General features: G+C 39.2%; 1 long non-coding RNA gene across 1 annotated transcript; it reads right to left on the bottom strand.

Moving 5' to 3' along the window:
* Positions 1 to 7,304: 7,304 nt before the first annotated feature.
* On the bottom strand, positions 7,305 to 12,427 carry LOC144350714 (uncharacterized). Its single transcript, XR_014928684.1, has 2 exons — positions 11,026 to 12,427; positions 7,305 to 7,549 (listed from the first exon to the last, which is right to left on the bottom strand). It is a non-coding gene; the product is annotated as an uncharacterized LOC144350714 (long non-coding RNA).
* Between the last annotated feature and the right edge of the window lie 2,357 nt (positions 12,428 to 14,784).

Here is a 14,784-nt window from a genome sequence, read left to right as displayed (position 1 = left end):
TGTTAAAATGGTTATGAATTCATTTTGGATAAGTACGTACATAACCGACCAATCTTGGACTTTATATTTCAATGTGTTGGTCAGGGTTCTGACCCTGTGTATTTTTCGGTGGGTACCGTTTAATTTCATTACCCTGGCTACGTGTTAAAATGGTTATGAATTCATTTTGGATAAGTACGTACATAACCGACCAATCTTGGACTTTATTTCAATATGTTGGTCAGGGTTCTGACCCTGTGTATTTTTCGGTGGGTACCGTTTAATTTCATTACCCTGGCTACGTGTTAAAATGGTTATGAATTCATTTTGGATAAGTACGTACATAACCGACCAATCTTGGACTTTATTTCAATGTGTTGGTCAGGGTTCTGACCCTGTGTATTTTTCGGTGGGTACCGTTTAATTTCATTACCCTGGCTACGTGTTAAAATGGTTATGAATTCATTTTGGATAAGTACGTACATAACCGACCAATCTTGGACTTTATTTCAATATGTTGGTCAGGGTTCTGACCCTGTGTATTTTTCGGTGGGTACCGTTTAATTTCATTACCCTGGCTACGTGTTAAAATGGGTCTGAAGTCACTCTGGATAAGTACGTACATAACCGACCAATCTTGGACTTTATTTCAATATGTTGGTCAGGGTTCAGACCCTGTGTATTTTTCGGTGGGTACCGTTTAATTTCATTACCCTGGCTACGTGTTAAAATGGGTCTGAAGTCACTCTGGATAAGTACGTACATAACCGACCAATCTTGGACTTTATTTCAATATGTTGGTCAGGGTTCTGACCCTGTGTATTTTTCGGTGGGTACCGTTTAATTTCATTACCCTGGCTACGTGTTAAAATGGTTATGAATTCATTTTGGATAAGTACGTACATAACCGACCAATCTTGGACTTTATATTTCAATGTGTTGGTCAGGGTTCTGACCCTGTGTATTTTTCGGTGGGTACCGTTTAATTTCATTACCCTGGCTACGTGTTAAAATGGTTATGAATTCATTTTGGATAAGTACGTACATAACCGACCAATCTTGGACTTTATTTCAATATGTTGGTCAGGGTTCAGACCCTGTGTATTTTTCGGTGGGTACCGTTTAATTTCATTACCCTGGCTACGTGTTAAAATGGTTATGAATTCATTTTGGATAAGTACGTACATAACCGACCAATCTTGGACTTTATTTCAATATGTTGGTCAGGGTTCAGACCCTGTGTATTTTTCGGTGGGTACCGTTTAATTTCATTACCCTGGCTACGTGTTAAAATGGTTATGAATTCACTCTGGATAAGTACGTACATAACCGACCAATCTTGGACTTTATTTCAATATGTTGGTCAGGGTTCTGACCCTGTGTATTTTTCGGTGGGTACCGTTTAATTTCACCACCCTGGCTACGTGTTAAAATGGGTATGAATTCATTTTGGATAAGTACGTACATAACCGACCAATCTTGGACTTTATTTCAATGTGTTGGTCAGGGTTCTGACCCTGTGTATTTTTCGGTGGGTACCGTTTAATTTCATTACCCTGGCTACGTGTTAAAATGGGTCTGAAGTCACTCTGGATAAGTACGTACATAACCGACCAATCTTGGACTTTATTTCAATATGTTGGTCAGGGTTCTGACCCTGTGTATTTTTCGGTGGGTACCGTTTAATTTCATTACCCTGGCTACGTGTTAAAATGGTTATGAATTCATTTTGGATAAGTACGTACATAACCGACCAATCTTGGACTTTATATTTCAATGTGTTGGTCAGGGTTCTGACCCTGTGTATTTTTCGGTGGGTACCGTTTAATTTCATTACCCTGGCTACGTGTTAAAATGGTTATGAATTCACTCTGGATAAGTACGTACATAACCGACCAATCTTGGACTTTATTTCAATATGTTGGTCAGGGTTCTGACCCTGTGTATTTTTCGGTGGGTACCGTTTAATTTCATTACCCTGGCTACGTGTTAAAATGGTTATGAATTCATTTTGGATAAGTACGTACATAACCGACCAATCTTGGACTTTATTTCAATATGTTGGTCAGGGTTCAGACCCTGTGTATTTTTCGGTGGGTACCGTTTAATTTCATTACCCTGGCTACGTGTTAAAATGGTTATGAATTCATTTTGGATAAGTACGTACATAACCGACCAATCTTGGACTTTATTTCAATATGTTGGTCAGGGTTCTGACCCTGTGTATTTTTCGGTGGGTACCGTTTAATTTCATTACCCTGGCTACGTGTTAAAATGGTTATGAATTCACTCTGGATAAGTACGTACATAACCGACCAATCTTGGACTTTATTTCAATATGTTGGTCAGGGTTCAGACCCTGTGTATTTTTCGGTGGGTACCGTTTAATTTCATTACCCTGGCTACGTGTTAAAATGGTTATGAATTCATTTTGGATAAGTTACGTACATAACCGACCAATCTTGGACTTTATTTCAATATGTTGGTCAGGGTTCTGACCCTGTGTATTTTTCGGTGGGTACCGTTTAATTTCATTACCCTGGCTACGTGTTAAAATGGTTATGAATTCACTCTGGATAAGTACGTACATAACCGACCAATCTTGGACTTTATTTCAATATGTTGGTCAGGGTTCTGACCCTGTGTATTTTTCGGTGGGTACCGTTTAATTTCATTACCCTGGCTACGTGTTAAAATGGTTATGAATTCACTCTGGATAAGTACGTACATAACCGACCAATCTTGGACTTTATTTCAATATGTTGGTCAGGGTTCTGACCCTGTGTATTTTTCGGTGGGTACCGTTTAATTTCATTACCCTGGCTACGTGTTAAAATGGTTATGAATTCATTTTGGATAAGTACGTACATAACCGACCAATCTTGGACTTTATATTTCAATGTGTTGGTCAGGGTTCTGACCCTGTGTATTTTTCGGTGGGTACCGTTTAATTTCATTACCCTGGCTACGTGTTAAAATGGTTATGAATTCATTTTGGATAAGTACGTACATAACCGACCAATCTTGGACTTTATTTCAATATGTTGGTCAGGGTTCTGACCCTGTGTATTTTTCGGTGGGTACCGTTTAATTTCATTACCCTGGCTACGTGTTAAAATGGTTATGAATTCATTTTGGATAAGTACGTACATAACCGACCAATCTTGGACTTTATTTCAATGTGTTGGTCAGGGTTCTGACCCTGTGTATTTTTCGGTGGGTACCGTTTAATTTCATTACCCTGGCTACGTGTTAAAATGGTTATGAATTCATTTTGGATAAGTACGTACATAACCGACCAATCTTGGACTTTATTTCAATATGTTGGTCAGGGTTCTGACCCTGTGTATTTTTCGGTGGGTACCGTTTAATTTCATTACCCTGGCTACGTGTTAAAATGGTTATGAATTCACTCTGGATAAGTACGTACATAACCGACCAATCTTGGACTTTATTTCAATATGTTGGTCAGGGTTCAGACCCTGTGTATTTTTCGGTGGGTACCGTTTAATTTCATTACCCTGGCTACGTGTTAAAATGGTTATGAATTCATTTTGGATAAGTACGTACATAACCGACCAATCTTGGACTTTATTTCAATATGTTGGTCAGGGTTCTGACCCTGTGTATTTTTCGGTGGGTACCGTTTAATTTCATTACCCTGGCTACGTGTTAAAATGGTTATGAATTCATTTTGGATAAGTACGTACATAACCGACCAATCTTGGACTTTATTTCAATGTGTTGGTCAGGGTTCTGACCCTGTGTATTTTTCGGTGGGTACCGTTTAATTTCACCACCCTGGCTACGTGTTAAAATGGGTATGAATTCATTTTGGATAAGTACGTACATAACCGACCAATCTTGGACTTTATTTCAATGTGTTGGTCAGGGTTCTGACCCTGTGTATTTTTCGGTGGGTACCGTTTAATTTCACCACCCTGGCTACGTGTTAAAATGGGTATGAATTCATTTTGGATAAGTACGTACATAACCGACCAATCTTGGACTTTATTTCAATGTGTTGGTCAGGGTTCTGACCCTGTGTATTTTTCGGTGGGTACCGTTTAATTTCATTACCCTGGCTACGTGTTAAAATGGGTCTGAAGTCACTCTGGATAAGTACGTACGTAACCGACCAATCTTGGACTTTAATTCAATGTGTTGGTCAGGGTTCTGACCCTGTGTATTTTTCGGTGGGTACCGTTTAATTTCACTACACTGGCTACGTGTTAAAATGGTTATGAATTCATTTTGGATAAGTACGTACATAACCGACCAATCTTGGACTTTATTTCAATATGTTGGTCAGGGTTCAGACCCTGTGTATTTTTCGGTGGGTACCGTTTAATTTCATTACCCTGGCTACGTGTTAAAATGGTTATGAATTCATTTTGGATAAGTACGTACATAACCGACCAATCTTGGACTTTATTTCAATGTGTTGGTCAGGGTTCTGACCCTGTGTATTTTTCGGTGGGTACCGTTTAATTTCACCACCCTGGCTACGTGTTAAAATGGGTATGAATTCATTTTGGATAAGTACGTACATAACCGACCAATCTTGGACTTTATTTCAATGTGTTGGTCAGGGTTCTGACCCTGTGTATTTTTCGGTGGGTACCGTTTAATTTCATTACCCTGGCTACGTGTTAAAATGGGTCTGAAGTCACTCTGGATAAGTACGTACGTAACCGACCAATCTTGGACTTTAATTCAATGTGTTGGTCAGGGTTCTGACCCTGTGTATTTTTCGGTGGGTACCGTTTAATTTCACTACCCTGGCTACGTGTTAAAATGGTTATGAATTCATTTTGGATAAGTACGTACATAACCGACCAATCTTAGACTTTATTTCAATGTGTTGGTCAGGGTTTTGACCCTGTGTATTTTTCGGTGGGTACCGTTTAATTTCATTACCCTGGCTACGTGTTAAAATGGGTCTGAAGTCACTCTGGATAAGTACGTACATAACCGACCAATCTTGGACTTTAATTCAATGTGTTGGTCAGGGTTCTGACCCTGTGTATTTTTCGGTGGGTACCGTTTAATTTCATTACCCTGGCTACGTGTTAAAATGGGTCTGAAGTCACTCTGGATAAGTACGTACATAACCGACCAATCTTGGACTTTATTTCAATATGTTGGTCAGGGTTCTGACCCTGTGTATTTTTCGGTGGGTACCGTTTAATTTCATTACCCTGGCTACGTGTTAAAATGGGTCTGAAGTCACTCTGGATAAGTACGTACATAACCGACCAATCTTGGACTTTAATTCAATGTGTTGGTCAGGGTTCTGACCCTGTGTATTTTTCGGTGGGTACCGTTTAATTTCATTACCCTGGCTACGTGTTAAAATGGTTATGAATTCATTTTGGATAAGTACGTACATAACCGACCAATCTTAGACTTTATTTCAATGTGTTGGTCAGGGTTTTGACCCTGTGTATTTTTCGGTGGGTACCGTTTAATTTCATTACCCTGGCTACGTGTTAAAATGGGTCTGAAGTCACTCTGGATAAGTACGTACGTAACCAACCAATCTTGGACTTTAATTCAATGTGTTGGTCAGGGTTCTGACCCTGTGTATTTTTCGGTGGGTACCGTTTAATTTCATTACCCTGGCTACGTGTTAAAATGGGTCTGAAGTCACTCTGGATAAGTACGTACATAACCGACCAATCTTGGACTTTAATTCAATGTGTTGGTCAGGGTTCTGACCCTGTGTATTTTTCGGTGGGTACCGTTTAATTTCATTACCCTGGCTACGTGTTAAAATGGGTCTGAAGTCACTCTGGATAAGTACGTACATAACCGACCAATCTTGGACTTTAATTCAATGTGTTGGTCAGGGTTCTGACTCTGTGTATTTTTCGGTGGGTACCGTTTAATTTCATTACCCTGGCTACGTGTTAAAATGGGTCTGAAGTCACTCTGGATAAGTACGTACATAACCGACCAATCTTGGACTTTAATTCAATGTGTTGGTCAGGGTTCTGACGCTGTGTATTTTTCGGTGGGTACCGTTTAATTTCACTACCCTGGCTACGTGTTAAAATGGGTCTGAATTCATGGGGGCCTTGTAATTTGGAAATCCCCAACTGTCTCAATCTTATTTGATCATTGCATGACTTACCTTCCAAATTCCTACTTTAATTGTGTTTGCAACAATGTTATATTTTCATTGACTTTTGTTTTATATTTAAAATTCATATCTGACTAAAGCTAAATGAATCTAATTGTACTTGATATATTGTTTTTCTTTTGCAAAACGCAGGAACGCAAGAACCCTGGAATGTACTTTAGGGTGTCCATTTTTATAGTGCCAGTATCCAATATGATGTATTATTACTCTATAATTAATCAGGACACAAACCAGGACGTCATTGGCTGATGAATAAAATACAAGAATTGCGTCAACAGTGGATCATATACACTTACAAGGACATGTGCTTAGAAATTGTATGCTCTGTGCATGACTATGTTTATTATAAGTTGAAATGTAAAGCTGTGTTTAAATTCTATCTTGGGAAGTGTTTTTTCAATAATTTGAAAATGTTTATTGAAACTAAAATGAATCAACATTGTTAATTAAAAAAATAGTTTTGTTTGAAACTTGTCAATTGATTGTTAATAGATTAGTAAATATACCTGACAATGGATACCAACATACCACTGGTGATATGTACATTGCTTTTGCCCAATTGGCACCTTTTTGTGTTAAATTATTCAATTAACAGCTTGAATAATATGTTCTACAGTAGTACTATGCACCATTCATTTTTAGTTTGTTAAAATAATGAAACAAATAATTTGTGTTTATTAATTAACTAATATTTTCCCACATTTGAATGTAATTATTTCTCTGGAACCCCTGTCATATGAATTACTGTAGTAATGACCTGCAAGTTAAAAAAAGAGATGAAGGTGTTTTAAATACATTGATCTGTGTCAAAATAATAAGGTATTTACTAGTAGTTCATTACTGGGATGGGGAATAGTTGTAAATTTAAAAGAAAATTAGTTTCATTACGTTTACATAAACCTTATTTTGCATATACCATAAATTTCATTTATTTAGCGATTTTGAAAATGTTCAGCAATTAGTCTGTCATGTGGCACTTGCGTGTGAAACTTCATATATTCAATTGTGTATTTCCTGACTTTTGAATGCTGTAAAACTATTTAATTTAACTGACATTTAATTTTAATGTTTTGATGTTTTTAGCATGTTCACTGTGTTTTAATTTCTTGTCAAGGAAATATTGAATTTTATTGTTATTTTACATGTTCACAACACAACACAACACAACTCAACTCGAACATAGATCATAAATTACTTTAATTTGGAAAAGTTTGTGAATTTGCAAAAAATGGTGCTTTCTCATCACCATAATTATATAACAATTCTGCCCCTTCTGGTATGTAATATTTGGAAATCATAACCACACACGGCCTGTCATTAATCTTCAGTTGTTTTGTGACAATGTTGGAATGCTTTTTGGAATGGTTCAGGAAAAAGGTAATTCCACTTGTTTCCCACATCTTCTTTTCACTGTGTGGATTTATTCTGAAAATATATGGCCATGATGATATTAACATGAGAGAGTGAGTGAGTGAGTGAATGAAGGTGAGGGTGGGTGAGTGAGTGAAGATGAGGACAAGTGAGTGAAGATGAGGGCGAGTGAGGGTAAGTGAATGAAGGTGAGGGTGGGTGAGGGTGAGTGAGTGAGTGAATGAAGGTGATGGTGGGTGAGTGAGTGACGGTGTGTGGATGAGGGTGAGTGATTGAAGGTGAGGGTGGGTGAGTGAGTGAAGATGAGGGCAGTGAGTGAAGATGAGGGTGAGTGAATGAAGGTGAGGGTGGGTGAGGGTGAGTGAGGGTGGGTGAGGGTGAGTGAGTGTGAGTGAATGAAGGTGAGGGTGGGTGAGTGAGTGAGGGAGTGAAGATGAGGGCGAGTGAGAAAAGGTGAGGGTGAGTGAGTGAAGGTGTGTGGATGAGGGTGAGTGATTGAAGGTGAGGGTGAGTGATTGAAGGTGAGAGTGAGTTAGAGAAGACGAGTGAGTGAAGATGAGGGTGGGTGATTCAAGGAGAGAGTGAGTTAGAGAAGGCGAGTGAGTGAAGGGTGAGTGAGAGTGATTGAGTGAAGGTGAACGAGTGAGTGAAGGTGTGTGAGTGAAGGAGAGGGTGAGTGAAGGTGAGCGAGTGAGTGAAGGTGTGTGAGTGAAGGTGGGTGAGTGAGTGAAGGTGAGGCTGATGGAAGTGAAGCTGAGGGTGAGTGTGTGAGTGAAGGTAAGGGTGAGGGTGGGTGAGTGAGTGAGTGAAAGTGTGTGACTGAAGGTGAGTGAGTGAGTGAATGAGGGTGAGTGAAGATGAGACTGAGGGTGAGTGAGTAAGTAAAGCTGAGGGTGAGTGAGTGGGAGTAAAGACGAGTGAGTGAAGGTGAGTGAGTGGCTGAAGATGGGAGTGAGTTAGAGAAGGTGAGTGAGTGAAGACGAGGGTGAGTGAATGGAGGTGTGGATGAGAGTAAGTGAAGATAAGGGGGAGTGAAGGTAAGGGTGAGTGAATGAAGGTGAGTGAGTGAGTGAGCGAAGGTGAGCGAGTGAGTGAGCGAAGGTGAGAGTGAGTTAGAGAAGGCGAGTGAGTGAAGGTAAGGGTGAGTGAGAGTGAGTGAGTGAAGGTGAGTGAGTGAGTGAAGGTGTGTGAGTGAAGGAGAGGGTGAGTGAAGGTGAGCGAGTGAGTGAAGGTGTGTGAGTGAAGGTGGGAGTGGGTGAGTGAGTGAAGGTGAGGCTGATGGAAGTGAAGCTGAGGGTGAGTGTGTGAGTGAAGGTGAGGGTGGGTGGGTGTGTGAGTGAGTGAGTGAGTGAAAGTGTGTGAATGAATGAGGGTGAGTGAGTGAGTGAGTGAATGAGGGTGAGTGAAGATGAGACTGAGGGTGAGTGAGTAAGTAAAGCTGAGGGTGAGTGAGTGGGAGTAAAGATGAGTGAGTGAAGGTGAGTGAGTGGGTGAAGATGGGAGTGAGTTAGAGAAGGTGAGTGAGTGAAGACGAGGGTGAGTGAATGGAGGTGTGGATGAGAGTGAGTGAAGATAAGGGGGAGTGAATGAAGGTGAGTGAGTGAGTGAGCGAAGGTGAGCGAGCGAGCGAGTGAGTGAGTGAGTGAAGGTGAGTGAGTGAAGATGAGGGCGAGTGAGTAAATGAAGATGAGGGTGAGTGAGTGAGGGAGTGAAGATGAGGGCGAGTGAGAAAAGGTGAGGGTGAGTGAGTGAAGGTGTGTGGATGAGGGCGAGTGATTGAAGGTGAGAGTGAGTTAGAGAAGACGAGTGAGTGAAGATGAGGGTGGGTGATTGAAGGAGAGAGTGAGTTAGAGAAGGCGAGTGAGTGAAGGTAAGGGTGGGTGGGTGAGTGAGTGAGTGAAGGTGAGCGAGTGAGTGAAGGTGTGTGAGTGAAGGTGAGGCTGATGGAAGTGAAGCTGAGTGTGAGTGAAGGTGAGGGTGGGTGGGTGAGTGAGTGAGTGAAAGTGTGTGACTGAAGGTGAGTGAGTGAATGAGGGTGAGTGAGTGAGTGAATGAGGGTGAGTGAAGATGAGACTGAGGGTGAGTGAGTAAGTAAAGCTGAGGGTGAGTGAGTGGGAGTAAAGATGAGTGAGTGAAGGTGAGTGGGTGAAGATGGGAGTGAGTTAGAGAAGGTGAGTGAGTGAAGACGAGGGTGAGTGAATGGAGGTGTGGATGAGAGTGAGTGAAGATAAGGGGGAGTGAAGGTAAGGGTGAGTGAATGAAGGTGAGTGAGTGAGCGAAGGTGAGCGAGTGAGTGAGTGAAGGTGAGAGTGAGTTTGAGAAGGCGAGTGATTGAAGATGAGGGCGAGTGAGTAAATGAAGATGAGGGTGAGTGGGTGAAGGAGTGAGTGAGTGAAGGTAAAGGTAAGTTAGTGAAGGTAAGGGTGAGTGAGTGAGTGGGTGAGGTGAGTGAGTGAAGGTGAGGCTGAGGATGGGTGAATGAAGGTGAGGGTGGGTGAATGAAGGTGAGCATGAAGGTGAGTGGGTGAGAGTGAGTGAATGAAGGTGAGTGAGTGAGTGAGTGAGTGAATGAAGATGAGTGAAGGTGAGAAAGTGAGTGAAGGTGAGGCTGAGGGAGTAAAGCTGAGTGGGTGAGGGTGAGTGAGTGAAGATGTGTGTGTGAGTGAGTGAAAGGGTTAATTGATGCGTCATTTGAGTATGACAGTGAATGGATGGGTGGGTGGTTGGTTGGATGGATGTGTTTATATATACAACAGTGAGTCAATCTGTTGGTGAGCGAATGGGTGCTTGAGTTGGCAAGTGTGTAATGAGTAAGTTGATATAATGTACATATGACTGAGTGAATTAACTAGATTTAGTGTTGATTAAGTGAGCGAATGAAGCTATCTTTGGGTTGACAAATCAGTGAGCTAGTGGTAAGGTGGGACAGTTAAGTTATAGCGTGTGCGAGTTAAAATGGGTTAATGAAATGTGGGCAAGTCAGAGAGAAATCAATGTTTCACTCAGCAAGTCATTTGGTTGGTGAGTTAATAATATATGTCTGATTGTTACTGAATTATTTCGTTGTTAAGTGGGTGAGTAGAAAGGAATTTATTAAACAATGAGTCACTCATTTAGTCAATCAGTTGAGAGTAATGAGTGAATTGCGGTTGACCTAATGAAAGGGTGGCTTGATAATGTAAGAGTTGTGGGTGAATTAGATTTAGTTGTGAGTGAGTTTGTTGGAGGATGATCAAATGGGTGGGTGAGTGAGTTTGTGTGCGAGTTTGTGTGTGTCAGTGGGTGGAGTGTTTGAGTTCAATGAATTGGGGTGGGAGAGGGTAAGCGAGTGCGTGAGAATGGGTGAATTGCCATTGTGCGTGTGTGTGTGTGTGTGTGTGAGCGAGCTAGTTGATAAGAGCGAGTGTGTGACAGCAAGTGCATAATTCATTTCATTAGTTTTACATTAAATTGTATGAAAGTAGTGTTACATATAACTACTAACACTAAGAAAATATTATGGCAAATATTGTGGCTGATTATATACTCACACCATGCCGGAATATTCCAGGTGATACATGCCACAACGTTCACCTGTTACCGCATACTGTCGTTCTAGTTGTTCAGCCTCTGCTCTGTCAATTATTTCTCCGTCGTACACCCCAATTATCTCATTTGCTTTTATATCTTGTTTTGCAAAGGCGCACTTTCCCGCTTCTCTAAAATCTCTGTTAACGACTTCAACCTTAATTTCAATGTAAACAAATATTGTTTTTTGTTTTGATTTCACTAGACTATTCTGGGGGTCTTTTAGTAAAAATCAAATTCAAAAATCGGCCCTCGAAATATATTTTCGATATAAAAACACTCTTTTATTACATGTACACTATACTAGTTACAAATAATTGTTAAATTAAACTATCATTGCCGCATATTACACAATATATAAAGCTAGCAACGATATCATTCTTTTTGATTTCTGAGAATGTCGAAAAGGGACCCTGTTATGAAGCATAATTTCTAGAACACTTGGGTGCCTCGCTTTTCCGTGAGTTTTACCAGTGATCCCCTGGGAAGATCATGTACCAAATCTTATCGTCATAATACATTAAACAACAAAATATCTATTCTATATACTGAACTGTTAGAGTTACGAGCATCGAGTTACGAAAACATTGAGTTACAAATATTACCACGCCCATATTTTATAAATCACGCCCCTTTTGCGAAACCACACCCAAATTGTAACTATGGCCAATCAACAGTTACTAGTAACAAAACTTCGCGTTATGGGCAACATACTTAATAGTTGAACGTTAAAAAAAATCATGCTGCCTGTAACTCGATGTTTGGTTAACTGTTACTTAAAGTTCAAGTTACTAAATGTGGACCTTCAACAACTAAAAATGTATTTTACCTGTAACTCGGAATTCTGTTGACTAGTTAATCGAGTTACAGTTTGGACGAGGTCTCACAAAAGTGGGTGTGGTTTCCAAAATGTAACTTTTTTTGTAATTCGATGTTCGTACTTCGATGTCCGTAACTCGAACAACTTAGCAGCTCTCTATATTCTAACACAAATAATGTATTCTTATTATTAACTCGTTGTCAGTTTTCCATGAGATAACACTCATGTATAATAGCATTTGATTCGTAAAACATGTTTAATTTACTCATTTATTTCCTATTTCGAATTCGAGATAGAAACTCCTATAATAAACAGAGTATTTTGTTATGAAAGTGTAACTCATTTTAATGAAAACATGGGTGAAAAGAAATGCTAAATAATTTCGGGACAAACTCGTTCAGGAATATACAGAGCAAGGAAGGATTCGTCAATTATGCTATGCAAACATATTTTGAAATTGCAAACGATTATGCATTGATTAAAATGAGCTACATGTGACATAGTAATTATATTTCAGTATAGCAACATGCACCCCATAACAATATATATAATCTCATTATAGTGAGATGTTAAATCATTATACTATGGATGTACAAAATATTAAACCATTACAAATACTAAGACTTTTATTCTAGATTGAGATATTCCCTCATTATCAGGAGAGAACTCGTCAAATTTAAATATAAAGGTGTGAACTTTCCACAGATGTGGATCTCCACGTTTAATATATTTTGCTTAATAACTCTGCTTATTTTTTTGTAATTACGTTCCGCATTGTACCTGTATATATTCATCCCATTTTTTTCGTTTCAAAAAGTGTTCTGTTTTTTCTTTAATAGACATCGAGGATTGTTCCCTTCTTAGCCGATGTTGCCGCATATTCAACCCGCGATAACCTCGCTTACCACCCGAGGTGACTGGCGATATGCCATTATGGACAAGTGTAACCTTGATTTGCTGTAAAATACCACATGTCAAATGAGATACAATTTATGATATAATTATAAAATTTAAACACCAGTGGAAGTTATGAAGGGTGACCCCTTGCCCATTTTTTTATTGTGTAATCTTTCCATTAGTAGTTATGTCAACGCATGTATTTTATTTCTTTATAGCTGACTAGTTTTAATCAATTGTCGTACTTTTAATCTGGTGTGTAGTTTCTTTACAAAACACAAATAATATATAAGACTGATCCCGAATTACACTAGCGTTTCACAATATTCCCTGCACATGTATAACCGATGTAAGCAATGTATAGTTTTCTGAATTTGTATAACGTTTACAATATTTATGTAACAAATCCAAACACAATGAAAAAAAGAAAGAAACTTGTCATTGTGAAATATTTCTCGTCTGTATTTCCTTAATTTGTGGTGATATGACAAATTCAATCATCGATCACCCGGCCACACAAAAGCACGTACCTTATGAAAACGAGTCTCACTAATCATTGACTGTGTCTGGCGATCATTTTTTGTCATTAATGATATAAAATTTTCATAATGAAAAAACAGCTCCTTTGATGTAATGATGTCACCAGGTTCTCGTGTGAAGCACAAATACTCCTCTACAAATAAGCTCAGAAATGGGCACTTGATTCCTATTTTTACTCCGTTGATGAGTTTGCGTACGTTGCCTTTGCTAGCCATCTTGAAATAATAAGACTCACTTGTCATGAATTTGACTGGGTGGAACGATTTGCGTAAAAATCAGAATGTGGGTGATAAATATACACGAGTATTCAATAAATAAATAAAATAAAATGTAATGTTACTACTATTCATGTGTATATATGTTCATTTTATTTTCTTCGCATAATAAATATATAAATGCAAATTCAATTAAAAACATAATTTTGCCTTCAATTTGTCACCCACTCTAGAAAGGATAATGGTTGTATACCTTTCACACGTGATTACATTCAGAACGACACACATAATTGAATGACCTTGGGTTTCAGAAACCACGGCATATAATTTCTGAAATGGTCTAATACATTCGCGTTCGTTCTCAACGCAATTTAAACACTGTTGCAAATTTCTATTTTGGTCTGCGTCACCTAGATGATGACCTATTTTTAGCACAACATCTACACGTGTGTACGACAAGAGACAAAAGTTGTCGCGTCCGTGCACCAGCACGTAATTACTTTTCAATTTAGCCACTCCACAGGACCGTTAGTTTACTAGTAAATGATCAAATATTTTTTTTTCAAATCAACATATTTGCAAACACACACACAACAGTGCGCAGAAAATTAGCTTTTATAAAATGAATAATAACCCGTTATGATAGTAACGAGGTCCGAACCGAATTAAAGATTATATATATATGTATATGTGCTGCAACATGCTCGGTAGTCAGTAGGCGCAAGTGGTCGCGCATTTTTGGGGGGCGCGACTGCCGCTCACTTCCCCGCTGGTAGTGGAACTTTGAATTCGGCTCGAACTCGAAGCGTTATAGTAGAGCCTACACATAATTTTTAAGATGGCACCTTGAAATAACATTCTTGTGTGTGTTACAGTAATGTATTTTGAGAAACTTGTCATAAAAATCACTTCTTTTAGAACAATTCCTTGGTACGCAATGATAAAAAAAATGCATTATTTAATTTCTCCAAAAAACAAATTTATGAAAAAAGAATCACTATAATTTGTCGAGTCGAGTGTGTGGTGACAATTCCGATTTGCTAAAGTTAGCTTCCATTATAATATTACCCAGACAAAGTTATCAGTCTAACAGTGAGTCAACTGGACCTGGGCTACTTTTAGACTTGATCAAATTGAACACCAGCTACTCCGTGCATAGGATGAAGTAAGACTACGAGAGATTTTCTGTAATATACATCGGCGAGGGCTTCATATCAGAAGAGTTCGACTAGGACTTAAAACTCCGTGAC

This window comes from Saccoglossus kowalevskii, unplaced genomic scaffold (assembly GCF_978046115.1).
Source record: "Saccoglossus kowalevskii unplaced genomic scaffold, keSacKowa6.1 SCAFFOLD_144, whole genome shotgun sequence".
In the NCBI taxonomy this organism is placed as follows: domain Eukaryota; kingdom Metazoa; phylum Hemichordata; class Enteropneusta; family Harrimaniidae; genus Saccoglossus; species Saccoglossus kowalevskii.
This window is presented reverse-complemented; position numbering and strand designations above follow the sequence as displayed.